At 46.0% G+C, this 27,534-nt stretch overlaps 2 long non-coding RNA genes across 5 annotated transcripts in view; one reads left to right on the top strand and one right to left on the bottom strand.

Moving 5' to 3' along the window:
- LOC102901759 overlaps nt 1-17,528 on the top strand; it is a 30,606-nt gene extending 13,078 nt beyond the window's left edge. Inside the window, exons 2-4 of one of the 2 annotated variants that reach the window (XR_002155741.3) lie at nt 2,461-2,633; nt 3,525-4,249; nt 14,334-17,528. This is a non-coding gene — a long non-coding RNA (uncharacterized LOC102901759). Of the gene's footprint in view, nt 1-2,460; nt 2,634-3,524; nt 4,284-14,333 lie in introns of those variants that run through there. The other variant, XR_440071.4, reaches the window with a different exon arrangement.
- Nucleotides 17,529-17,726: 198 nt separating this feature from the next.
- LOC109498808 lies at nt 17,727-23,944 on the bottom strand. 3 transcript variants are annotated; one of them, XR_006596465.1, is made up of 4 exons: nt 23,808-23,944; nt 22,836-23,010; nt 19,561-19,671; nt 17,727-18,701 (listed from the first exon to the last, which is right to left on the bottom strand). It is a non-coding gene; the product is annotated as an uncharacterized LOC109498808 (long non-coding RNA). The 3 variants fall into 3 exon arrangements; XR_002155743.3 differs by lacking the exon at nt 17,727-18,701 and adding an exon at nt 18,711-19,451; XR_002155744.3 differs by lacking the exon at nt 17,727-18,701 and adding an exon at nt 18,711-19,451 and having other exon boundaries at nt 23,804-23,936.
- Nucleotides 23,945-27,534: the final 3,590 nt, after the last annotated feature.

The following is a 27,534-nucleotide window of genomic DNA, read 5'->3' as shown; positions in this document are numbered from 1 at the left end:
ATAGCATGACTAATTGCAACCTTTCATGGTTCCCCAATAGCACCGAACAGCAATTTATTAAAGGTTTCCTTACGTTGGAATTCTGACTGTTTGCTTTGTTGTTGTTGCTTTTACTGTTATAGATAATCTTGTCATAAAATTTTTATGCACATTTTATTTAGCTTTTTTGGAATCTGTTTCAAATACAAAAAATTCCCAAGAATGGAATTACTGTGTAAAGGAGGTTTGGACAGCTTTATGATTCAATAAAGATTTCTTAAGGAGCCGATAGTTCCTGGTGGGGACAGTCCTTTTATGCCTGTGCTCTGCTACGTATTCACATGTCTATTTCTCGAGGGTGTCCAAGTCAATGATGAGGGCCATAGACGCCATCCCCAAGAGCCCCCTAATTCAGAACTCTTTGAAGAGTCTGAAAACATTTTTTGGAAGCTTACTACATGGGGCTAAGCAGAGCTTTTGGTTTCTGAATAACAAAATAGATTATTAACAGAAATGATGCCTTTCCCTCAGGTCCTAAAATAAAATCCAAAAACCATGGCCCCCATCAGAGCAAAGTCTCTGAGACTAGCATGGCTTCAGGCAGTTCTGCCTTTGATGCCGAATGAGACTCTGAGATCTCAAATCCCAAGGAGACCTGTGTTAGCTTGTATGGCTCCTCTAACAAGTTGCCACAACTTAGCGGCTAACGACGATGCAAATTATCTGACAGGTCTGCAGAAGTCTGACACGCTCTTGCTGGGCTAAAAGCAAGACATCCACAGGGCTGCATTCCTTTCCAGAGACTCCGGGAAGGATCCGTTTCCTTGTCTGTTCCACGTTCTAGAGGCTGCCCACAATCTCTGGTTCATACATGGCCCTCTTTCTCTGTGTTCAAAGCCTGCAATATCAAATCTTTCAGACTCATCTGCAGTTCTCTCTCTCTCTCTCTCTCTCTCTTTCTCTCTCTCTCTCTCTCTCTCCCTGACCATATCCTGGAAAGGTTTTCTGCTTTTAAAGGGCTAATGTGATTAGATTGGGTCCACCTAGATAATCCAAGGTAATCTCCCCATCTCAAGGTCCTTAACCTTAATCGCATATGCAAAGTCTCTTTGGCCATGGGAAGTAATGTATTCATAGGCCCTGGGGATGAAGATGTGAACATTTTTGGAGGGAGGGATTATTTTGCCTACCAGAAGACCTAAAATGGAAATATGTTTTTTAATTAAAATATATGCATTCACAGGAACATATAATATGATTCATTTATATAATGAATGACTAAATTGGGTGAATCAGGTACAAAAGTCAGTATGAGAGTAGAGAACGCTACATCACCCAGTTGTATTCAGAGAAAATCCTCCAGGATGTCATGTAGATTCTTCAGCACCTCTTATACCAAGGCCAAGCCCACATGTTTGGACCATTGAAACTGCCAGTCTCCCCTCCTGTCCGGGCCCAGGCTCTGCACAACTGTCTGCCTTGTGGAAGGTGGGGCCAGAGCTGAAATGTGGCATATCAGGCAAAGTGAGGGGACAGGAGAGCAGGAGGGAGGCCCTGAAGGTAGCCTCGTACCTCAATAGAGAGCTGCTGTTTGCTAGGTTCTGTTTATGGGCGTTCCTTTTGCAAGAACAGCATTTTCTTCCTTGGTGGTCTTTGTCCCTTGGCCTTCTCGTGCTGCCGTTTTTTTTTTTCCCCACCTGGATCTTGTGTTTAGGCTCTCTTGGAGAGGCTCTCTGATGAATGACCCTGGGTGTGTGTGTGTGTGTGTGTGTGTACACGCGCACACGCACACGCGTGTGTTTGGAGCTGCAAGAGTAGATTAACTGAGTCCTGTTTTTTTTTACTTGTGACTAACTCGACTGTAAGTACAAAGGAGAGTATAGAAGGGCATTCGTATTTCTTTCTGGAAAGCCTGGAAGGTGAAGGAATGGGCTGACAGAGGCCACTGAGTTCAGAGATATGGATCTGATGACAACATGGGCATTGATTTCTTTATAAGATTGATTTCTTTGGGGATGCTACGACGGGCTCTGAGCCTGGGATTCAGGACTCACCCGTTACAGCGGACTGAGTCTTAGGTCCTTGCCTATCCTGAAAGCATGTTGGAAGCAGAACTTTTCTCCAGCCTTGCAACGAGGCTTTGGACTCACCACTAGATGGCACCTGTGCCGTGGCTGTCTCCCGCAGCGCGGCAAGGCGGCCAGAAACTTGTCCCGGGCTGTGGGACTGACCCCCTCACAGGGCTGGACGGGGTCGCTCCTCGGCCACTCCTGTACCTGGTTTTGCTGGCTTCCATTTGGGTATCCACCAGGACTAAACTAGGACCGAACAAGGCGGTTTTTGCTTCATTCTCTGCATCTGATCATAGGCTTAAAAAAAAAAAAAAATGATCCTTTTGTTCCTGGGGCTCCTGAAAGAAAATGTGAAACACCTATGAAAACAGATTTGTTTTGTGATTGTATTTTGCTTACTTGTTCATAGGCAACATGGGGCCGGACAGACTTGGGTTTGAGCTTTGGCTCTCATCTTCTGGACAGTCCTTTCTGCGCCTCAGTTTTCTTCTAAAAACGGATCATCCTTGCCTGATGGCATTGTCAAAGAGGAAGACAGAAAAATGATGCAACGTGTCCAGCCCCGTGCCTGGCGCTTGGGAGGTGATCTTCTGTCTCACTTCTTCCCCAGACGGAGCAGGAGCTCTGACCCACTCACCTGTGTACCCTCTGAGCTCCCATGGTGCCTGGCATGCGGGTAGTCCTCTGCATGGATTTTGAGCAAATGAACAAACTAGCTCACGAATAGAGCTTACTCAACTTAATTTCTTTTTTTAATTTTTAATGTTTATTTATTTTTGAGAGAGATGGAGACAGCGTGAGCGGGGAAGGGGCAGAGAGAGAGAGGGAGCTCAGAGCCTGGAGCCTGCTTCGGATTCTCTGTGTGTGTCTCTCTCTGCCCGTGCCCCACTCACACTCTGTCCCTCTCTCTCTCAAAAATAAATAAACATTGAAAATTTTTCTAAAAAGTGCTCTGATTTTTTAAAAATGTTTATTTATTTTGCGAGACAGCGAGCATGGGGGAGGGCAGAGAGAGAGAGACAGAGACAGAGAATCCCAAGCAGGCACCGCGCTGTCAGCGACATGGGGCTCGAACTCACGAACCATGAGATCATGGCCTGAGTTGAAATCCAGAGCCAGACACCTAACCAACTGAGCCACCCAGGTACCCCAAAAGTGTTCTGGTTTGATCTCATACCAACAACAGGAGCCTTTATATAATATCACTGACTAGAGGCATTCAAATCACTGCTTAAACACACTTAGGGACAAGGAATTCGCCACCTCAAAAGAAGGTCCCTTCTTTTTAGATAGTTCTAATTGTAATTATTAGATCGAGACTGTTGCCTCACTTCTACACATAGGCTCTGATTCTACTCTGGAGCCACTTAAGTTTCCTCCCTCTTTCACAAGTCGGTTCTTCAAATTGACAAGAGCTGCTGTCAATCACCTCTTTCTCAACTTTTTCTCCCCCAACCTCTCCACTACCTTCAGACGTTTTCGAAGAAGGACTCCTCGCCTCTCCTAGACCACAAACTATCTGGAGCTGAGCCAGTGAACAATCCATCATCCGGAGACCCTCTTGTGCCCTGGCTTCCTGGCTGTGCCATGACGCACAGCTAGATGGTGCTATGCCCAAGGCCCCATTCTGGAGCTCTAGGACTAATGTAAAGTTTGCCTTCTTCCCCTAAGAAGTTATCGGTGCTGACCCCATCTTGCCTCATATCCGTTTTCCTCAGTGACCACCAGAAGTCCAAATCCCAGCCTCTGCAGTGATTCACTATCACCCTGACACATCGTCCCCATCCTGCTCTTCACGTATCTGATATGGACATCCCACGTTTTGCCTGTCCAGTACCCTGCCCTCCTTCTCTCGATGACTGCATTGCAGTTTTCCTTTGAAGAACCATTCCCTTACTTGCCAACATGCGGTTCTGGTGAGTTCTGTCCACCGTAAGTGGGCAGCGGACCCAGGCCTGGCCAATCAGAGATGCCTCCACACTAGCTACAGTGGACGGTTAGGGTCGGGATTTCACTGGTGTGATAAGGGAAGAGGCGGTGGCTGAAGACTGAGTCTACCTGTTGGACAGCCATCCACTGCTCTGTGGGGAGAAGCTGCCTGAGAACAGAGCCAACGCAGAGGAGAGCACCCTGGGGACATGTTTGGGACCCCGATGCCTCTGAGACGAAAGCCAGCAGTCCCACTGGCCTTCAGGCATGTGAGCAAAATAAATTCTCTTTTCTTTTGCTTAATTAAGTTTGAGCTGGATTTCTGACATTTCAAACTGACAAGTCCTAATATAATTTCTAATCTGACTCACCCTCCCACCCCTCCCCTCCTGGGGGACATTGCATCGCACCTCTTGGATGACACGGTGAGAGCTTGCCCTGTTCCCTCGTATGTTCTCGCCTCTCCTGTGAATGCCCTTCCCACCTCCTTTCATTAAGTGAAATCTGGCGCTCCCTTCAGGACACTGCTTCCCCTGCAGCTCTCTCAGAAGACAGGTTGATTTTTTTCCCCTACCCTTCATGTGCCTCAAGGCCAGGAAGTGGGTAGGAGCCCTTCTTGTTCTCTATCGCCATTTAAAAACCACTTCTCTTCCTTCTACTTCAAATTCTCCAGCTTCTCTCAACCTTGGTGTCCACCTGTCCTTACTGCTCGCTGATGACTTCGGTCTTTGTCTCCTTGATTTTCTTTCCCTCTGGCTCTTCCAGGCTCCATTCTCAGCCACTTCAACAGACTCGTGAATGATTCTTCCAACACACGGGTCTTCATCACCTTGGCCGCCCTTGACCTCCTCATCACCAGCAACTATAACATGTCCAAAGCCTCAAATTCATATCCTACTTCCTATTATCTTTCATCCTTACAGCTCACCTAACTAGCATACCCTTTGACCTTCAGACTGCCAATTTACACAAACCCCGTGTTCTGGACCCTACAGTCCATCATTACAATCATTCCCCGGAAGAAAACCTAAATCCTGGTCTGTCTTTTCTTCTTTTTTTTTTTATTAAAAATTTTTTTTTTTTAATTTTTTTTTTTCAACATTTATTTATTTTTGGGACAGAGAGAGACAGAGCATGAGCGGGGGAGGGGCAGAGAGAGAGGGAGACACAGAATCGGAAACAGGCTCCAGGCTCTGAGCCATCAGCCCAGAGCCCGACGCGGGGCTCGAACTCACGGACCGCGAGATCGTGACCTGGCTGAAGTCGGACGCTTAACCGACTGTGCCACCCAGGCGCCCCATTAAAAAGTTTTTAAAAACATTTATTCAGTTTTTGAGAAACAGAGAGAGATAGAGCATGAGTGGGGGAGGGGCAGAAAGAGGGAGACACAGAATCCGAAGCAGGTTCCAGACTCTGAGCTGTTAGCACAGAGCCAAACACGGGGCTCCAACCCACAAACCATGAGATCGTGACCTGAGCCGAAGTCGGCCGCTTAACCGACTAAGCCACCCAAGTGCCCCTGTCTTTTCTTCTGTTAACATTCACCGTGTTTGTTTGTTTGTTTTTAATTTACTCATTTTTGAGAGAGAGCATGAAAGCAGGGGAGGGGCAGAGGGACAGGGAGAGGGAGAATCCCAAGCAGGTTCCACACGGTCAGCACAGAGCCCCACATGGCACTTGAACCCACGAACTCTGAGATCATGACCTGAGCTGAAATCAAGGGTCAGATGCTCAACCAACTGAGTCACCCCACCATGGGTTTTTTTTTTTTTTTTAATGTTTATTTATTATTGAGAGAGAGACACAGAGCATGAGCAGGGGAGGGGTAGAGGGAGGGGGAGACATAGAATCTGAAGTAGGCTCCAGGCTCTGAGCTGTCAGCACAGAGCCCAACGCGGGGTTCAAACTCACAAACTGCGAGATTGTGACCTGAGCCAAAGTCGGTCGCTTAGCCAACTGAGCCACGCAGGCGCCCCCAGTGTTGTATTTTTTTTAATTGATGACTTATTTACACTGGGATCTGCTTCCCAGAATCCCTTTTGCCGAATGGTTCAAGGTTAGAGTTGGTCAAAAGTGAGGTTGTACAAGATTTGGGAAGCAGAGTGAAATAGCAGCCATTACACGCTGAGGGTTGTACGGGTTGTACTTACTTTTCCCTTTCGGGATCCCTCTTCCCACTTTCTCGCAGTGCTGGCCAACAGTGACACCAGACCCAGCCCAGACACTTGGGTGTGAACTCGCAGATGCAGTAACAGTGGAGAACCAACAACCATCCCTGGACTTCCACACCAGCCCCCTTTGTGGTCCTACTGCAGCAGCTGGATATGGCTAGCTTCCAGAATTCCTACACATGCCTACTCATTCTCCAGTGCCAGGGCTGGATCGTGGCTTTTTTCTGATTCTTCAGCTCCAAATTTGGACTTTTACTTGCCCAGCTCCTCCCACGATTGTGTAAGGTCTAATTACTATAATAAGCTCCTTATTCCAGAAAGCTTACTTAGTTCAATCCCAATGACACACTTTCTTTGAGCTTGCCCCAGAGAAAAGTACTGCTGGGGAAAACACACAATCCTACTAACTACTTATTTTTTTTTTTTTTAAGTTTGTTTTTTTGAGAGGGAGAGAGCGAGCAAGAGCAAGGGAGGTGCAGAGAGAGAAGGAGAGAGAGAGAATCCCAAACAGGCCCCACACTGTCAGCACAGAGCCTGATTTGGGGCTGGAACTCACAAATTTTGAGATCGTGACCTGAGCCAAAATCAAGAGTCAGAGGTTTAATTGACTGAACCGCCCAGGCACCCCTAACTAGTTATTTTTAATTCATGACTACATAGGGGTCATCTGTTTTTGTCTATCCAGAATCCTTTCCCTCTTCCTTAGGTAATAAGACCACAGTTTTGCTGGATGAAGTATCCCTCCCCCTCCCACTAAGCACAGTCTTGGTGAGATTTACAATAAAATCATCGTTCTTCACCTCAATCTGGCCATTGCTCTCTCCTTGGAATCTGAATGTGAAGGGATGGAATCCACTCATCCCAACAGCTGCTGTCCATGAGTCCCTGGTCCTTCAGCTTTTCCTATGACCACGTGAACTCTCTCCATTCTTCCAACAGATTTGTTGCTCAAGCTAGCCAGAGTCAATATCTGAGGCTTGCGTGAACCTCAGATGGATGCCCCGTTCCACCCAGCAGTCCTGCTAAGTTTCCCATCAGTATGGACTCTCACTTCCCAAGGCACTCACTTCATAGCTTTCCCTATTTCTCAAACCTGCATTCTGCTCCACTCAATATCAGGCTCATTTTTCATTCAGAAAATGGAAGTGGTTAACACCTTCCTACCACCAAGCCTACAAGCCTACTGGCAGCTGACCTCATATTTTCCATTTTCTTTCCAGTTACAATGCTTCCTCTGTAGTAAGCATTCTGTGTCCCTGCCTCTATTAAAGGCCGAGTCCTCCACCTACGCGCTGGACCCATCTCCACTTGCCATCTCAAAGGTTATGTGTCTCTCCTCCCTCTCTACTGATCGTCACTTTCCCTTCCTCTACTAGAGCCTTCCCATCTGTACACAATTGTGGGCTAATACCTTCCATCTTTTAAAGTACATCCTTCCTTGACTCTATATCCTCCACTAGCCACACCCCATTGTTTTCCTCACTCAGAGCAAAACTTCTAGAAAAGATTGTTTCTACTTCCTCACCTCCCATTTTTTCTTCAACCCACCCAACTGGGCCTCCATTTTCCATATCCCAGCCAAAGCTGCTCTTGGGTTATGCCACAGACGACTTCCATGTTGCCAAATTCTTTGGGTACTCCTCTGTTCTGCTCTGTGTGCTCCCCGCGGCACTCAACACAATCAGCCTCTCCCTCATTTTCCGAGTTGCCTCTGTGTCTCTGACACCCCAAACTTCATTTTCCTCTGTCTCACTAATTGCTCTAGAGATGATATCCCACTCTCTACAATTTTCCTTCCTTTATTTCCTTCATAGTATTTATCATACTGTAATTATCTTGCTTATTTTCATATACCAGCTTATTTTTAGTCTCTCCCTATACTGACAGCAGAACGTAAAGTTCTTTGGGCCAGGAATTTAGTTTTGTTGCCTGTACTATTTAACTGGTGCATAGTAAGTATTCAATCAATGTCTTCTGAAAGACAAACATGACATGTTTCTTAGACCTTTTATCATCACCTTTGAACTCTCTTCTCATGAGGCCCTGACTTGGGCTTCTGTGTTCACCTCTGCTTCGTTTTTTAGCAAGAATTCTGCTGGATCAGTTGAGGGAAAACTCTCTACCCTTGATTTCTGGGCAAATTCCTTATCCCCACCCCCCACCCTCACCCCCCACCCCCCAACCACCAGTATCTTACCACTCCAGCTTGCCTTCAGCAATAATCCTGTCAAGTTTGTTTAGCTAGAATCCCCTCTACCCCCCGTGTTTCATCTTAGTAACTTTCCATCCACTGCCTCTGCTCCTTGGCTATAAATCTTCACTTGTCCTTGTTGTATTTGGAGTTGAGCCCAAGCTCTCTCCCCTACTACAAAACGCCATTGTAGAAGTCCCTACTGAATAAGTCTGACCTTATAGTCTTTAACAAGTATCATGAAGATTTCTTTAATGACCCAGCAGTTCTATTAAGGCAGCCTAAATTCACTGCAGCTTTTTGGCAACCATATCTAAGGCTGTCTCATTGACGTACATGTAAATGGGGCCCCCTGGATTATGCAACTTGGTGGCTCCTACATTACATTTTTGGCCAGCACTAAGCAGGGGGAGTTAAATGCATTTTCAAACATTAAAAAAATGTTTTTTAATGTTTATTCATTTTTGGGAGACACACACACACACACACACACACACACACACACACAGAGTATGGACAGGGGAAGGGCAAAGAGAGAGGGAGACACAGAATCCCAAAGAGGCTCCAGCTCTGAGCTGACAGCACAGAGCCCAACGCGGGGCTCAAACCCACAAACTGTGAGATCATGACCTGAGCCAAAGTTGGACACCTACCTGACTGAGCCACCCGGGAGACCCCAGGTTCAAATATTTTTAATAGACATGCTATAAGGTCAGTTTCCCCCCTTGATGTATATAGTTTCCTCTCCTCCACCCCAACTCCCCACTTTTTGGAAAGAAAATAAATATTTATACTTCTTTCTAATAGGAAGAGTTTGGGTCCTCCCTTCAGGTCCACTGAGTTTGTACCTTGCTCTTGTCTCTCAGCACCTTAGTGATATGTTACTTGAAATTTGGGTAAGCCTCCTTCATCCATCTTCATTAAAATGCCGAACAGCATAAAGTCAAGGACAGAGATATGTGACACACCAATAGAGAGCTTCCCTCGGGCTGGTATGAACCCTATTCAGGCTCTCCCTTAGCACATTGCCACCTTATGCACACCTTGCTCTCAAATTGCTCAAAACACAAAAATGTTTCGGAACAAAAATGACCAAATTGAATCGTGTATGGAAGGAGCATTGGACCCAACACATTAGGTTTCAATTCTCATCTCTGAGACTTACTAGATCTATGAACTTGCACGGGTCACTCCAATGCTCTATAGTGCAGTATACTCCATCTGTGAAACCAGTATCGAAATGGTTTTGAATCTAGTTGCAGAGTGCTGAATGAGTAAATCTCTTGAGATGTATGAGTGCTTGAGGTTATAATTCCATGACTCCCTCCAGATAGGATCCTCTTCATGAATGCTGTGGTCTTTTTCATCTGCGTTAGTGTTGTTTATAATAGGTAGTCATTAGGGTAAAATCCCATTAACCACCAATAAGATATAAATTATGACATGCACACATAAAGGGCCATTGTGCAATAATTATGTGGTAGACAGAATCTTAAAGATGTGGAGAAATAAGTGAAAATAATTATTTTTTTTGGGAAAATAATGACTTTATATAAAAAATGACCCCTGAGCAATGTGGAAGGAAGTATATGAAAGTGTGAAAAGTGGTTATTTTGGGGTGGTAGGATTATTCATCATTTTTTCCATTTTATTTTTTTTTAGTTTATTTATTTGTTTATTTATTTATTTATTTTGAGAGAGAGCGTGTGCAAGCGGGGGAGGGGCAGAGAGAGAGGGAGAAAAAGAATCCCAAGCAGGCTCCGCGCTGTCAGCGACATGGGGTTCCATCTCAGGAACCACAAGGTCATGACCTGAGCTGAAATCAAGACTAAACATGCCCGACCAACTGGAACCACCCAGGCACCATCCCATTTTTTCCATTCACTTTATTTATCTTTATGTTGTAACATTTTAACGTTACATATACCATTAAAAAAATGGAAAACATGGGATGCCTGGTTGGCTCAGTTGGTTAAGCATCCGACTTTGGCTCAGGTCATGATCTCATGGTTTGTGAGTTTGAGCCCCTTGTCCAGCTCTGTGCTGATAGCTCGGAGCCTGGAGCCTGCAGCCTACTTCGGATTCTGTGTCTCTCCCTCTCTCTGCCCCTCACCCACTCATATTCTGTCTGTCTGTCTGTCTGTCTGTCTCTCTCTCAAAAATAAGTAAACATTAAAAAATACCTGGAAGACATTTTGAGATGCCTAAAACATTAAAAGCTTTATAAATGTTTATGCCCTTTAACTGTATGAACTCTATTCTGAGGACTTAATCTAAGTAAATAATTCAAGTTACAGAATATGCTGCATCCAAAGATGTTAATGTGATGTTATTTAAAAAGTATAAAATTGGAAACAGTGTAAAAGTGCAGGAATGATTAGATAAAAACACATCATCTATTTAAAACCAAAGGGAGACTTAAAATTTTGTAGGTAAAGTCTGTAATAGCAAAATCTTACAAAGTAATATTAAGTGAGAAAGTAGAATAGAATTATATTCTGATTATAACTTTACCTTTAAAAAAAAACAAAATATAAAGCACTAAAAATATCTGGACTACAGAAGAGTGATTGTTTTGGGTGGTGAGGCTCAGGATCATTATAAAATGTTATTTAACTTTTCTACACTTTGCAAATATAAGCATTTGTGTAAATAGGAAAAAAAAATGTGGTTATTTAAAACTCAAAAGTACCTGCTCTCTGGGAAGGAGACTGGTGGGTTGAGCTTATCTCTTTCTGAGGAACCTACTTGTGGGGTTGTGGGGAGACAAGACCGATAAACTGCTGTCCTTCTTCAAAGGCCCCAGAGCCCCACCCCACCCAGAGCAGGGGCTCTGGGGCCCCAGCCACTCACTGTCAGGTGCAGCATACTCTCTCCCAGTCTGATGCAGCCTGGGCCCTGAAGGTCTAGTCCACGATATCGTTTTCTCCCACGGGTGCTTGAAATCCCCAGAGAGATAGGGAGGGGGCCTTCGATCCACTCAGGCCTGCCCTGACCAGGAAAGTCCCCTTGTACACTCATTGTCACCTTATGCTACTCCTTCTCAGTGGGACACTTTTGATAACGATGATGATGCTGACGAATGACAATAGCTCACTGAATTCCTAGAAGGCGCCACTGATTAATTAGAGAGTATTTCAGTGAATCCCCACAATGATGCCTGTACACCCTTGAGAGATATGCATAGTTATCTTCATTTTATAGGTCAGAAAGCTGAGATTTAAAGGGATTAGGCCATTTCCTCAAGATTGCACAGCTAGTAAGTGGCAGATCTAATTAACTGTCCCTGGTCCATGCTCTTGACCACTGTCTTGATGCAGGTTGAATGTCCAACTCATGCTCTCAGCTATACCGTCCCCCCTGCCAACCTCTTCCTTGCAGGTACCACTTCATCACTTAAACTGGCCGGGGCTGCCTTTTCTCACACCATTCTCCAGTCATCCTTCTCCCCCGAACTCCCTGAGATCTGAGGCAGCAATTTCAGGAGGTTTTGTTCACACACACACAGACACACACACGCACCCGGCACCTTCCCATTACATGCCATTTCTGAATGGCATGTACATATGATGAAACTGAAGCCACACAGATACAAGTCACAGGGGTCCAGGGCACCACCAGAATCTAAATTCCGAAGCGTTCCACTTATTTGTCATGGTCTGTGACAATGGGGGTCTGGCCCACAACGGGGCAGGATGTGCCTGACTGTTCTCTGTGTCAGCCTCCAGCATCCAGGACAGGGCCTGGCACCTCAAGTGGACTCCATAAAAGTTGTTTGAATAAATGAATGAAGGAAATAACTAATGAACGTTTTAATGGTATCACACGTAGCTTCAGTTTCTTCATCTGTCAACAGGTAGGGTTTCCCCTCTCCTTTGAGTTGAGAGCTGTTGAAGGGCAGGGAACGGACTGTATTCCTTGTGTATGTCTAGCCCTCACTGCATTACCCGTAGACAGGATGTACTGTCAATAAAGGTCATTTGGGTGGAGCTGAATCCCCCCAGGCTCCTAGTAGGGGTCTGAGAATGGGTGAAGCAAGGCCTAATGCATGCCCTGCACACGTCTCAGAGAAGAAAATTTTGCTGTGAAATTACTGAAATGGATCGTGCTATCTGCCTCCTCACTGCAGAGTCCGTGTGCAAAGTGCCTTCATGAATCTGTAGAAGGGGTTCCCGCTTGAGAGTTAGTCCCAGGCCTCTGAGTTGGGCTTCAGGATTCTGAAACTGGCTCCGAGCCAGACTCAGCTTCCCCTGGAGGACTGATGCCTGGCCTTCCATTTCTGTTTGCTGAGCACCTGCGAAAAGGGTCAGGAATCAGAATGGGCTGCTGCTACTTTTCAGGCAAGAGCTCTTTGAATTGCCTTGTATGTTCGTCTTTGGTTGAAGAAACCCAGGAGGGTAAAATGACCTGACAGGAGCGGTTTCCCGCACAGACCCTGACAGGATTTCTCTGGGGGAAGGCCCTCCTGCCTGCCCGCTTGCCCAGGAGTCTACGGCTCAGAATATTCTATCAAATAACCTCCTTTTTGAGCTCTTTTTCCTCCCCCCCCCCGCCCCCACTCATGTCCCCTCTCTCTCGCCCCATCTTCCTTATCCGCCACAGAACCTATGTACGGTCAACTGCCAAACAGCACTTTTGAACGGAAGACCGAATGAGCCTCATCCCCCTCCTCCCTACTCTTGCCTGCCCTCTCTCCCCCACCTGCACACACGCGTGCACGCGCACACACATTTCCCCTTCAGCCATACTCACCGCCATGCCAACACGGCAGCCTCAAGAAGCTAGTAGAGTCATTATCTTATTTTGCTCCCACACTCAGGAAGTCCTGAAGGCTCTGGGCCACCCAGGGGGGCAAAGGGTCCGCTCGGAACCTTTGGAATGACTCAGTGGCTCCGTGGCCAGCACGGGACCCAACCATCAGAGGTGTTACTTCCTTGCCTTCCGAAAGGGGCAGTTTTTAGCAGGCTTGCCCTGATTCAATGGAAAGGCTTTATTTCCATCAGGTTGGAAGTTTTCAGGTTTCAAGCAAGCACACAGCTGTTCAGTTCCGAAGGGCTACCCTGGCCCGAGACTGGAGGACGCACCTACTCTCCCAAAGCGACACGGTGGGTGCGGGGCTGTCCCAAGCTCTGTCATCTGAGGTACAGCTGAGAATTCCCTTCCCAACTTTAAAAGTCCTTGAGATAAACTTCGAGAGGGACAGCTAGCAATAACGTCCTACTACAAGAGTATAGCATTTACCGTTAACCAAGTACCTTTACAGATAAATATCTCACTCGGACCTCACCACAACCACAGCAGACGAGAAAGATTATGATTCCCATGTCACAGATGAGAAAACTGAGTTCCGGCAAAGCAGCACAGCTTGTGCAAGGCAGTGGTACAGGTGGAGCTCACACCCAAGTCTTCTGGATTCCAGAGCTACTTTCCTTCATCTTACTGGTTTCCCTCTTTGCTCTGCCCCCATTAAAATGGCAGACCCCGGAGCACCTGGGTGGCTCAGTTGGTTAAGCGTCTGACTCTTGGTTTTGGCTCAGGTCGTGATCTCGCAGTTCATGAGTTCGAGCCCCACGTCGGGCTCTGCAAGGACAGTGTGGAGCCTGCTTGGGATTCTCTCTCTTCCTCTTTCTCTGCACCTCCCCTGATCTACCCTATCTCAAAATCAATAAAAACTTAAAACAAAAAATGGCAGATCCCTCCGGTTTGGTCATTATCTCGCTGCTTAATCGTCAGTAACACTTTTGCAGTGATAAGCAGAGGTTCACTGAGAACATGATCACGTTGTGACCGCCCACAGGACTGATCTCTGGGGGAGGGCCTCACTCCAGGGGCTTTAAGAGCCACGCATACATGCCAAACCACACCTGTCAGCCAGGGCCATTCTGCCAGAAATGAGCCAACCCAGGCATTAGTACCTTTGTGTTGCCCCCCGAGGTGAGATTTCCTCAATTCCTTAGGAAGCCATCTCTCTTTGTCACCATTTTCTTCCAGGGTGACAGTGGAATTCTGCCCCCACAGCTGTGTCTGCATCCTGTCCGTTTCCGTGTAGCTGAGTGGCCCACCCAGCTGGAGCTCCGTGTGCCTGCCATCGTCCCGAGCGCTTTGCTGGAGGAGCCATTTCTAGGAGGAGAAGTCACGTCGAGTGTGGGCCCTGGCCTGGATTATGCCCCTCCGGTCACAGGGAGGACGGCAACTGTCTATAAAGGGTCACCTACCGCTCAGGCCGTGAGTGGAAACACGGAGGGGAGGCCCCACTCATTCTGGTGATGTGGTGGGGCTCCCAGGATCCCTGTGGGTGGATGAGCCGAAGGTCTTCTGTGCACCAGGAATGGGAGTCACTTCGTTTCCCCCCTGCCTCGCATTCTCCGCCCACCAGAATCAACGGAATTTCCTGCAGGCCGGCAGTGCTCCCTGACTTCAGGAGCGGTGGCAAGGGACTGGTTTTCTTGTGCTTTCCCAACATCTCTCCATGACATTTTCGCTGTTTCCCCTCCTCCCATAGTGACCCTGTGCTTGTCCCTACTGTAATCACACAATAATAAGAACCACAACAAAAATCAACTCCTATCTACTGAGCATATCAGCCTTAGTAAATCTTCAAGCCATGCGGAGTAGGTATGGTCACCGCCATCTTATAGTTGAAGATATGGAGATGTAGAGAAGTCAAGAAACTTGACCAAGGTCACCCAGCTGGTAAGTGGCTGTTCAGAACCATGTGGACCTGCTTCACAGTCTGGATCACTCTTGGCAATTTCTCCCCAACTCAATACACCAATCCTGTGTTCCATCAATTAGGTCCACCAACCGATACGTGTCTACAGATTCCAACCGCCCCTACCCCCAACCCACCTATGGGCCTGGGCACCCGGAGGGACTCAAAAAGCAGGAAGCCATAGCCCCTGCCCCTGCGTTCCAGAGGAGCTGGCTAAGGAGACAAGGCAAAGACCAGAAATTCACATCCAACCTCCTTGCCACCTTTGCAAAGTCACTTCCTCTCTCGGGGCCTCAGTTTTCTTCTCTGCAAAGTGAACTGGTTGTACTAGGAGATCGCAAGTACAAAATCCTACTTATCTGTGATCAACTAAGCACAGCCCACCTAATGAGAAGGTGGGGATACTGGGGCCCAGGGATTAGGACTGTCCCCAGGAAAATAGCTAGAGCAAAGCCAGAAAAGAAAACCATGAGATTTGATCCTTAGAAGAAAACTGCCTGGTTACTAAGAATAGGACTAACACCCAAGAATGAACCCAGTGGAGGCCCTGTATAGGGAGGAGGCTCACTGCTTCCGGGTGCTTCTGTAGCCGACAAAGACTAGAGAGCTTCATGCTGATGTGGGTTTCCCCTTAGTTTTTGGGCACTGACGGAAAAGTAAGCTGCTTGCTTCTGATCCTTTTGTTTCTACCTGTACTACAGGGTGTCCTGAGAGCAGTCAGCCTCTAGATCTGTCATTTAGAAGCCATTTTCCTTAGAAGGGAGGGGCCCAGTTGGCAGGCTGCCTTCCTTGCGAGGCATCTGGGTATAAATGTCCACGGCTCGCGGTGTGTCCTAGACAAGGAAGTGTTGGCATTGGTTATGGAGGAAGGGGATAAGTGGCTTGTTGACAGATTTTGTTGCAAAGTTTCTTTCTTAGTTGTGTTGCCTGTTTTTCCCATGCTGACATGGAAGGCACATTTTGAACCTGGGTGACAGTTTTTGCCCCTCCTGACCATATCTTGTAACAATGGGGTATGAGGCCACTTTAGATTTGTGGGCCAAAACGCCATTTATATGACAGTGTGCACACATTTTCTCAATCTGTGTGTAAATTATTATTGGTATATAATTAGAGCGAGGTGGGATACTCTTCATAATGCTCACTTTACAGGTGGGGACACTGAAATTCAAGGAACTGATGTGCTTAAATCATCCAGTGTGATATCCAGGGCAAGGTGGGCTCAAATGGTCTTTTCTATCTTCTCAGAGCCTGCGAACCCACACTCTCTCATATTTCTTTTTTCTTCTCATTCATCCCTTTGCCCCCTTTATACCCAGAGCTCTTCTATACATGGACTTCACTCACCCCTCCAACTAATGACATGGAAAACCATTGCTTTCTATGCCCTCACTGGGCTCTCAGTTTAGGAGAGAGACGATCAGAGGGTAGGCTTACCTCGCTTTGTCTATTATAATCATATGAATCTATATTTGCGAGGTGCTTTTAATTTTTAGAAATTAAAAAAAAAAAATCACAGGCGTAATTTCATCACTGAGGATATGGTAGGAAGGCCAAACAGGGTTTAAAAGGGAGGGCAGCTATTTCCCAAACACCTCCTCTGCCAGGTACTTCACGTACAGTAACTCATTTCTCTTCCGGGACAGCCCTGCCCGGGAGCTGTGGTTACTCCTCAGATTGGTTAAGCAACTTGCCCAAGGTCACCCGGTTAGTAAGTCAGATCCAGGATTTCAAAGCAGACCCATCTGTTCCCCAGCTACCCTTCTGTGGCCGTGGCAGATCTCCCCACTGCCAATCCAGCACCACCTCTGATTCCAGGACGTGGGGCTCAGATGTCATATGGCTTCACAGTTTGAAGTGTATCCTTGGTCCATCTCACTGTAAATGCCCTGAGAACAAGGCCACCCCAAAAGCTGTCCGTGTCCCAATCTCTGGGACTTTATATGGTAACAGGGACTTGCAAGAGTGATGGATAAAGGGCCCTGAGGTGGGGAGATCAGTCTGACTTACCCAGGTGGACCCTTGTAATCACAAGGTCCTTCCAGGGGGAGGTGAGAAGGTAGACAAGGAAGGAGGAGAGGTGAGGGGGGAAGCAAGAGGGTGAAGTGAGGGGAAGGGGCTAGGAGACAAAGGAACACGGGTCACCTGCAGAAGCTAGAAAAGGCAAGGAAACATTCACCCCGAAAGCCTCCAGAAGGACCCCTCCAGGTCGACACCTTGTCCAGTGAAACTGACTTCAGACTTCTGGCCTCCAGAACTCCAGTAAGACACTGTTTGTTCTTTTAAGCTTCCATTTTGTGGTCCTTTGTTAGAGCATCCAGAGGAAACTGATACAAGTACTACTTACCCACTTAAGAGAATACCTAAAGCCTTTAAAAAGTGTCCTTTTATATGTAAATGATCTACAGCAATTCATTGTATGCCAAAGCCAAGACTGGCTCTTGGATATTTGAATTAAAAATCATTAAAAAACATTTTTTTAATGTTTATTTTTGAGAGACAAAAAGAGACACACAGAGCATGAGGGAGTGGGGTGGGGGTGGAGGGGTGGAGGGAGGGGTGGGGGCAGAGAGAGGGAGACACAGAATCCGAAGCAGGCTCCGGGCTCTGAGCGGTCAGCACAGAGCCCGATCCAGGGCTCGAACTCACAAACCGCGAGATCATGACCTGAACTGAAGTCGGATGCTTAACTGACTGAGCCACCCAGGCGCCCCTGAATTAAAAATCATTTTAAGTTAGTAGTAAAAGGCAAAACTGTACTGGCCTGGGCTCGACAAGGCCTAATTTAATATTGGCGGTATGGGACTTTATGTATTTGAAGGAAAGTTTTAAAAGCTCTGTATCAGACTTCTAATTCAGACTGACCTCCCCTCAATATTCTAGGAAGGAAGTATACTAAGGACGCAGGAAACAAAGACTAATACTCTTAGCACGGAGGAAAGACTTAGCAAGTTAACTGCTCTTGCCTATGCGTTAACTTCCATTCTGGTGAAGAATTATTTGTTCAGTTACACATTTCCGTTTGAAACAGAGGTGTCTACATAGAAATATGTAGCTTTTTGGCACATAATGTAATTTATCAATTTCCTATGCATGATATATAATAGCTTATACTTCTAAATCTTAGAACGAGGCAAACATATTAACCATTAGCTTTGGAACCGGTGTGTAAATATAAAGAAAAGTCACAGTTTGCGTCTCCTTCTCCCAGAAGGAGCTAGCATGTGGATTTCAGCCTCACGTTTGTGGATGTGTTTGTGTTCTTGTGTACGTGTTATTCACAGAGATGTTGTTTGTCACATGTATCTTGTGCAGTTACCACTGACTGTACAAACGACTATTTGTAATCATGACTGTTTTCATTGTAACCCTTTGGCTGATGAACATGAACTTGAACGATGTGATTCAAACATCGAATTGGCGTAGGCTACGGTGAGAGTCATGGTTATCATTAGGTGTGACCCACCCGCTTTCCGAAGCAGCTAAGCGGATGTTCAGGGGGGCTCACTTACAGTGAGTTAAACAGCAGAACACAGACAAACTCTAGATACTTAGAGCGGTGTCTGCCACTATTTTTCCTGGTGACAGCTCCGGGTAGGCCCCACGGGGGGGGCTGACAGAAGTGTCATCGGCTACACTCTCCGGAACTGCAACAGGAACATAAATACGAAACAGAAAATATTAATCAATCATGAACTAGTTTGACCCGAATGATACCGACTTGGAATTGTTACAGCAATTGGAGATGTCACCGAGAAGGAGGGGGAGATATGAGGCTCAAACTGGACCTTTACAAGAGAGAAAGAAGTCTTAAGTCAATCAAAAGGATACACCCAGCAGATGCGGGGTGGACCCGGGGGGGTTTATCTGAGACTTGCAGGTGCACCCTGCCAGAAGCAGCTTGCACGCTATTGAAGTGAATTTGGGGTCCCAGTAACTATCTTCTCTCCCTCCGTGTTATCCTCAGGGTAGGACATATACAAACACTGCCAGATACTTTTATTTTGAAACAGCCTAGCTGCTGTTGCTTGGAGATGGACATTAACAAACCTTAATGTCCAGACATGACGCTGAGTGGTCATCCTATAGCTTCTGTATCCTAAGGCATAGGACCACCCCTACAGCAGCTTCATTAACGGCACAGGCTGCTACCCACAGGGGTCCATTTTAGGATTCTGTCTATATGTTTTGTTGGGGGTTGGTGTTAATTCAGAATAAGCATGCTCATAGACTATATCAACATATTTCAGTTCAGAACCTGTTGTCTGACCTATTCTAGTGAAGACCCTGCCAAGTGGCTTTTGTCACCCCCTCTCGAATGACATCACCGGGATCAAGTCTTCTTCTTTCGTTGTAGCCTCCTCCAATTCATGCCCAGTCCTAGAACCTGAATCAGTCTGCAAAGCCAAACGGATGCCAGTGGGAGGGTTGGGGGGGGGGCGGGATTTTAAAGGAAAACTTAGGAAGCTAGGGAGTAAGGAGGAATGATTCTTTCCTACTACTCACATTTTCAACGTTGCTCCCTTTCCATATTTCCTTGCCTTGAAATCACTGCTGGAGTCTCTTCTTGTCCAAAGACAGGTAAGTGACCCAGGGGCATCTTTAGAACGGCCAGAACTGTAAATAACATCTTAATGGCAATAGACCATTGCTACTTTTTTTAACCCCTTCCATTCCACTTGGCTGGGGCGGGGTGGGGAGCCCAAAAGACTACTTTACTCTGAGGCCAACAGACAGGTGTGTGAATGTCCTCCTGGGCAGCGTGGGCCTGCTGGAGGACAGCCATGGGCCACTGAGCCACTTCGAGTCGACTGCCCTGAAGATGGTCCAGACCTGCTGCTGTCTGTGACATAGGGGCCAGGGGCTGCCTGCTAGCCCAGCGGGAGCCTCCCCAGGGTGCCATCGGCTGATTCCTCACCTACGCATCTGGAAGCGGTGAGTCCGGCAATGACAACTAAATCCTAACAGCCATGTGTGGGAAGACCGTGAACCAACCACTCTTCTTCTGGGTATTTGGCCAAACGTGCACTTGGGGCGCCCCTTCCAGGAGCAAGGAACCCTTCTTACCCTTTAGTGACATCTGCCTCTTGCAGAAGAGGCACTCCGCCAGGTAGGGGACATGCCTTGGACCATACAGGTAGGCAGAGGGTGAAAGACACTCTTGGTCAGTGACTTCTAACCCACACCTTTGCCCTTTGGGCCATACCACCCTCCCTTCTGCCTGTTTCCTGGGTTGTTATCAGATCCAACTGCTTTATCTGAAAAATACTTCTCTCTCATTTTCCCATTTTTTTCTTCTTTCCCTACCTCTATTTGTTTTTATTCCTATTTTGTGTTGGTTTAGACACACTTGTTGGAGAGGTAGATCAGGGAGGCCCCCAAATATTTGGACTGGGTGGGCTGCTATCACATATGGACACATGTGCCTGCAAGGCTTACTCCTCCCTAACAGCTGGCATCTGGAGCGGGGAGATGGCTGCGGCCTCAGAATCTGGAGACACACAGCTGCCATGTGGCCCAGCTAAGGGCTGGCTTCCCGCCCCTACAGATGGCCAGGGTGATGCTTCAGGGGTACTGAGCCTCCCCACCCTCACCCCAAACACACAGGGCCCTGCAGTCCATTTCTTCTGAGAGGAGAGGCTTAAAGACCATTATTATGTGACAGCCATAGCCTCGACCTTAAGTCACAGGTCAGGAATAGACCCAAAAGGGAGCATCTCCGGGAACGACTGAACACCTGCTCTGGTTTGAAGCCAGAGAGACTTCCTGCCCACCTACTGTGCCTCAGTTTCCCTATATGAACCATCTACCTAAAAGCAACATCGTTCTCTCAGAATAAAATTTTTGGAAAAACCTGAAAAATATAAAGAAAAAATTGTCCACAATTCTCCCATTAACATTGCTGTTTTCATAGATCTTCTACGTAACTGAACCATGTTGCAGGTACAATTACTTACCCTGTTTTTAAATGGTAACCTTTCCTTATTGTAAATGTAATACATATTCGTTATGTAGCATTCAGAAATTTCAAACACAATCTATTATTATTATTATTAGATGCCATGAAGAAATGTAAATGCTACCAATATAATAAAAAAGGTTATCTGTTTATTTAAAAAAAGAAATTTCAAACCCAAGAAAAGAGAAATGACTTTTTGTTACTCCACTGAGAAATAACATTTATGTTGATGTATATTTTTCCAGTCTTTTAAACAAGCTTAATATACCTGAAGGGAAAAAAAGCATAGTTTTTCATAGTTTTTCATAGTTTTTCATAGTTTACATGCTTTTTTGTAGCTTTTCTTTTTCACTTTAGTTTTTTCCTTTTTTTAAAAAAAAGTTTATTTATTTTGAGAGAGGGAGAGAGAGAGAGCGCGAGTGAGCACAGGGGACAGGCAGAGAGAGAAGGAGAGAGAGAATCCCAAGCAGACTCCATTCTGTTAGTGCAGAGCCTGACGCGGGGCTCAATTTCACAAGCTGTGAGATCATGACCTGAGCTGAAAACAAGAGTCAGAAGCCTAACTGACTGAGCCACCCAGGTGCCCCTCCTTTTTCGCTTTACTCGGCACGAATAATTTTTATGTCATTAAATGTTCTTTTTCATGTATAATGATAGACTATAACAAATATGCTTTATTTTTTTTTTTAACGAGCTTTCTCTTTGTTAGCCCTTTGTTTGGTTCTAATTTCTCCTCATCATGAACAGGGCCAATTGTGGCTGAATCTTTGCCCTCCCCTGTTCTGCAATAACATCTCTGAATTCCCTGAACCGTCCTAGATTATGGCAGGACGGCACCTGACGAAATGTACGAAAATACCTTGAGAAATAACTACGACGCGTTATTGCTTTTGTCAGTTAATTCAGGATGTAGGCGGTGTTGGTGGAGATGATGCATGTACTAAGCGAAGGATAATAATAAAAGCAAACACATGGCACTTTCTATGCACCAGGTGCTGTTCTAAGAGCTTCACGTTAGCTTTAGTATATTTCATCCTTACAACTCTACCAAGTATGCACATACTATGAACTGGCTTCGCCTTCAGATGAGGAAATTGAGGCACAGAAAGGTTGAGTATTTTGTCAAAGGTCACAGAGCAAGGAAATGGTGGAGCTGGGATTCTAAGCCAGACTTGCTCCCAAATCCATACATGTAAACCTCTTGTAAGAAGCCAGTCCTCCTGACAGCGGATGACTGGGAAAAGAGGAGGAGTGGCAGGGTGGACAGCAATATGTAAGATTTTGGTGCACTCATGATGTCCCATGTGCTAGTAAATAGGGCTTCACAGGGGCTTATCGGAAGGGGCTCATCAGCCTTTAGGCTCTGCCTCAAAGGTCAGAGCACTTTGATGAGAGCACAGAAGTGATTATTTCAAACAAAAGTTATCTTCTAGACATAGGCACTGCATAGTTAGGAACAAAATGACATGATGTGTTTTGTTGGTTTGGGGTGTTTTGTTTATCATCCTGGTTGGGGAGGGGGCCTAACGAACAGACCAGACAGGGGATAAGTGATACAAAATCAGCCAAGAGTTGACTTTGTTAAAGCTAAGCGGTAGATACACGGGAACTGTCTCTGTTCTTGCATTGGCTTGAAAGTTGTCATAGGAAAACATTTTTTTTTTAAATCTCAAATTAATGGAAACCATCTTGACAACAAATTTCATTAAAAAAATAAAAATAAAAATAAATCTCAAATCATTGGACTGTTCACGAATGACCTTTGCGGGATATTCCAACCCAGAGTGTAAAGATTCAGAGTGGAACATAAAGATAAACTCACCTCTTGACTGCAGCTTTCTGAAAAGCTTCCCCAGTGTTGATCAGTCCATGGAAACATCCCCTAAGGGCCCAGCTCCTCCTTGTGGACCAGGGGAGTGACCATGACGGGTTTATTCATTCATTCAGGAGGTGTTATTTTTCATCTTGAGCCCAGAGATGAGCCGTGAGGGGTATAGCTGAGTTTCAGAGATGCGATATACAAATAAAAAAGTTGACACAAGGTAACAGTTCAGCGAACGCCCCAAACCTTACAGGAAGCTCAGTGGGTCAGGGAGGCGGCCATGTGTGGTATGCCTCCGCCCAGGGCTTAGAGTTCCCAGGTGGGGAGGAAGGGTGCACGGACTGGGGAGCCCAAGAGGGCGTCTCTTTGTCCCCAGTCACTCTCTTCACGTCCAAGGGGCCTGGGGCTCATGGCCGAGCCTGGGGCAGAGGGCGCACTTGGGATGCTGTCAGCTTTTCTACTCCCCTCTATTTTATAACCACTGGCCCTGGGCTCCACTTTGCAAAGGGAGACGTACTTTCCAGCTGGCTGAACCAAAGAGACAGAAAGCACCCATACATCAACACCTCCGAATAACATAGGGTGAGCCCAGGGCCTCATAGGGTGCCTCATCTGGTGGCAAAAGTGAAGACAAACCAGGCTGCTTTGTATTTCCTCGGTGACTTAATTGGCCAGGAAGAATAGTAGTGTAAGACGATATATGCAACCTACTCCCGAATGGATTTGACATGATAAGAGGCAGATTAATAGGAAACAAAGCCCCAAAAAAGTGAGGGAGGCCGGTCCCACCGACAATGAGCGAGTGGAAGAAACTTCTGTGTGCTCAGAAAGAGCCTAGTGCACCTCAGATCACGTGATCCTCCTCTACCAATAGAAGCTCGGTGAGCTTCCACCCTCCCCCACCCTCCTCGTCCTCCACCGCCGCCTCCCTCCCTTGAAAGCTAGTGTTTATTTAGTTCCTGACTTACTCACTATGGTTTATGCCAGGATTTAGGGTAACAGAGAAAACCGAGAGCCGTAGCTCTGTAATTAGACCGCTCCTGGATTTCAGGCAGGGCCCATCTGTGAATATGCCTGATTTTTCCGATCTGGAGGCAACAACAGAGGGCCAATCTGCGCAGCTAGATTGGCCCCCAGTTCCTTGATCTGCCCCCGCCCCCCCCCAGATGTGGCATACCCCAGGGTCACAGCTCAATTGTGGAGTCACCGCACCCTCCTGCCCACGCCTGCCAGCCCTCCTGGGGCGCTGATGGCCTTGTCTTCTTGGGGACGGAAAGGCCAGTGGGAGGAGGGGCATCCCTGGAGTTAGGTGCTCCTTGGGTTAGAGAGAAGCTGCTGGGAGGTCTGACTGAAGCCCTCGGTAACTGGGGTCCTGCGTATTAATTTCCATTTTGCATGGTCAGGCCAGCACTCGCACTGCCATGGACAAGATGGAAAGGTAAGCCCGCCCTGCTCCCAACCAATCCTGAGCAGCAGGGAGCAAGACTGAAAAGTGCAAAAGCTCAGTCATGCAGTGCTCCTCTGCCCGCACACAGGCCTGTGCCTGGAACAGGGACTCATCCAGGGGCTTCTTCATGGGCCAGCCGGCACCCATCTTCCCTGGGCACAGAACCCACAATTCCACCACCTGGACTCTTCCGTTTTTACATGGCAATGCCTTTCCTTTCTCTTGGCGCTCCCAAATTTCACCAAAGTCTGTTAGGGGGTCAGCTTTGCCTGTGAGATTTGCTCACTTGCTTATGTGCAAAGGGCCTAAGCTATTTTCATGATGACAAGGCCAAATAGCTCCAGCCTGAGTCTGTGATCTCAGGTCTGAATGTAACTTAGGTGCATTCATTAAAAAAAGAAAAGAAAAGAAGAAAAGAAAAGAAAAGAAAAGAAAAGAAAAGAAAAGAAAAGAAAAAAAGGTCAAGTCAGGAATGAGCTGCTCCCAATTTGCTGCACAGGCCAGATGGAATCTGGAGAATTATGTTAACTCCTGTGTTTTACCTGTAAAAGAAATGCTGGCTATTTTACAACATTTCCAGAGGAGAGACCAAGATGTTGAGAGATCTAGAACCGTGTCCTAAAAGGACTAGTTTGAGGAATCAGGAATGACAAGGCTGTGAAAGATAAAACTGAAGGAGAAGAGGCACCTTCAAAGCAGCGAGGTCTCTGTTGGCTTGAAAAGGCAGAACCGAGGTGAAGGAAGAGGGAATACCGGGAGACAGGCTTTGAGCTTACAACAGCAAGAGCCTTCAAAGAATTAGGCTTTTTAAACATGGAAAGAGCTCGATGAGGCAGTGAGTCAGGACCTGGTCAGGCAGTAGTCAAGCAGAGGCTGAACAGCCACTCCTCCTAGAAGTGCTGCAGGGGGATTCCTGCATTGGGCAGATTAACTTAAAGATTCTGTTCTTCTGTAACTGTCCAAAATGCAAGTTCAATACTTCATGAATTAGATATGGAGATAATATGAAAAATTTTCAGTAGCTGCTTAGAAACTTCTAGACTTTTTTTTCCTTTTCCAGAAATGAAAAATGAATGAAGAGGAACAAATGGAAACCATGGATAATGTTTTGGGTTACATCCAGCATTTTGATGTCACGTGCCTTTATGTTCCTCTCAATTTCAGGTCCTGTTTTCTTTCTTTTACTTCTACCCATACGTCATTTTATTTTCTCTATGGCTCCCTTTTACCCAGAAGGTTTTCATTTATGCCATAAGTGGCAGGGCTCTGGAACATTCTGGAAGAGTTTGAGGTCTGGTTATTTGTGAAATGATTAGAGCAAAAAATCTATAATGTCTCATCTGGACTGGTAAGTGTCTCTTTAAACTTCCCTCTCTTTTCCAACCACATCTTCTGGTCATAACCTTGACTGAGTTTAAGAAAAAGCATTAATACTCTTAATATTATAAGAAAAGGGAAAAGAAGCAGAACTGCCCTAATTCTGGAGGAATACACAGGCAAGTACAACCACACTAATGTTGAAACAAAGAAAAGAAAGAAATGAAGAGTTTCCATAATACTAGAAATGACATATACAATAATTACAATAATTCACATAAGTGCTGGCAAAAGCATGCATATCAATTTTTTAATTTTTTTAATGTTTATTTGTTTTTGAGAGAAAGACAGAGAGAGACAGACACAGACCATGAGCAGGGGAGGGGCAGAGAGAAAAGGAGACACAGAATCCCAAGCTGGCTCCAGGCTCCGAGCTGTCAGCACAGAGCTTAATGCGGGGCTTGAACCCACAAACTGTGAGATCATGACCTGAGCCAGAGCCAGACGCTCATCCGACTGAGCCACTCAGGCGCCCCAGAAACATACATATCAATTAAAACAGAAGACAGTCCAGAAACAGACTCAATTCGGTATATAATTAAAGTCCCATTTAAAATCAGTAAGAAAAAGAGGACTTATTAATGAAATGATTAACTCTTTGGGAGGAAAAAGAGAGTCCCATCTCATCCTTCAGACTAGGAAAAATTCCCCAAATAAAGCTAGGGAAGCACTGGGGGAAAATATAGGTGAACATTTACATAATTTGGGGGGAAAGACTTTCTTACAAAAAAAACCACACAACAAAACTAAAGATAGAATCTGAAGTAGAAAATTAATATATTTAGGGGCGCCTGGGTGGCTCAGTCGGTTAAGCATCCGACTTCAGCTCAGGTCACGATCTCACACTCCGTGAGTTCGAGCCCCGCGTCGGGCTCTGGGCTGATGGCTCAGAGCCTGGAGCCTGCTTCCAGTTCTGTATCTCCCTCTCTCTCTGCCCCTCCCCCATTCATGCTCTGTCTCTCTCTGTCTCAAAAATAAATAAACGTTAAAAAAAAAGAAAATTAATATATTTAATTAAAAATACCCATGTCAGAAAACTTAGAATAAGAAAATTTAAAGGCAAATGACGGAACAGAAAAGAGTTAAAAACACACATGAAAAAGAGTCAATATCATAATAAATAAGAAGCTCTCTGTAATCAGTAAGAAAAAGGGGAGTGCCCTAATAGAAGACAGAACAAAGCACATGAGTAGTAAATCAACCCAGAAGAAACAGTGTCTAATGTTCATAAGGCAATTGAACCTAGTAACTGATGGTGAATTAAAGCTATGAGGTTCCATTTTTTTGCTGTCCAATGAACAACAATTTTTTTTTTTTGAGAGAGTGCAAGAGAGGGAGGGGCAGAGAGAGGGAGACAGAAGATCTGGAATGGCCTCTATGCTGACACAGCGAGCCGAGGTGGGGCTTGAACTCACGAACCCAACTGTGAGATCGTGACCTGAGCCAAAGTCTGACACTCAGCCAACTGAGCCACCCAGGTGCCCTGAACAATTTTTTTAAGGTAAATAATTAGCATTGGTTTCAATTTGCCAAGGAAACTCTCCTATCCTGATGTGTGGGTGAATTGATGCAACATTTTTGGAAGTCTAGTTGGCACCGTATCTCAAAAGCCTTGAAAATAATCAGACTCTTGGCCAAGGGAGTGTAGTTATGGGAGTTTTTTCTGAAGACATAATTAAGGCTGTACACCAAGGGTGAGCTGTAGGAACATTTGTTCCAACCCTGAGCAGAAACTGGAAGTGATCTAAACATCTAACAATAAATGATCTAATAATGAGCGACATGTCCTATGTAGCCATGAAAGATGTTGTTGAAGAGTATTTCACCATGTGGAAAGATGTCCAGAGTGTGTATTTCTGTTGCCGTTGTTGAAAT

Source organism: Felis catus, chromosome B1 (assembly GCF_018350175.1).
Source record: "Felis catus isolate Fca126 chromosome B1, F.catus_Fca126_mat1.0, whole genome shotgun sequence".
NCBI classification, from domain to species: domain Eukaryota; kingdom Metazoa; phylum Chordata; class Mammalia; order Carnivora; family Felidae; genus Felis; species Felis catus.
Note: the sequence above shows the minus strand (reverse complement) of the source record. Positions and strands in the feature narration are given on the sequence as shown.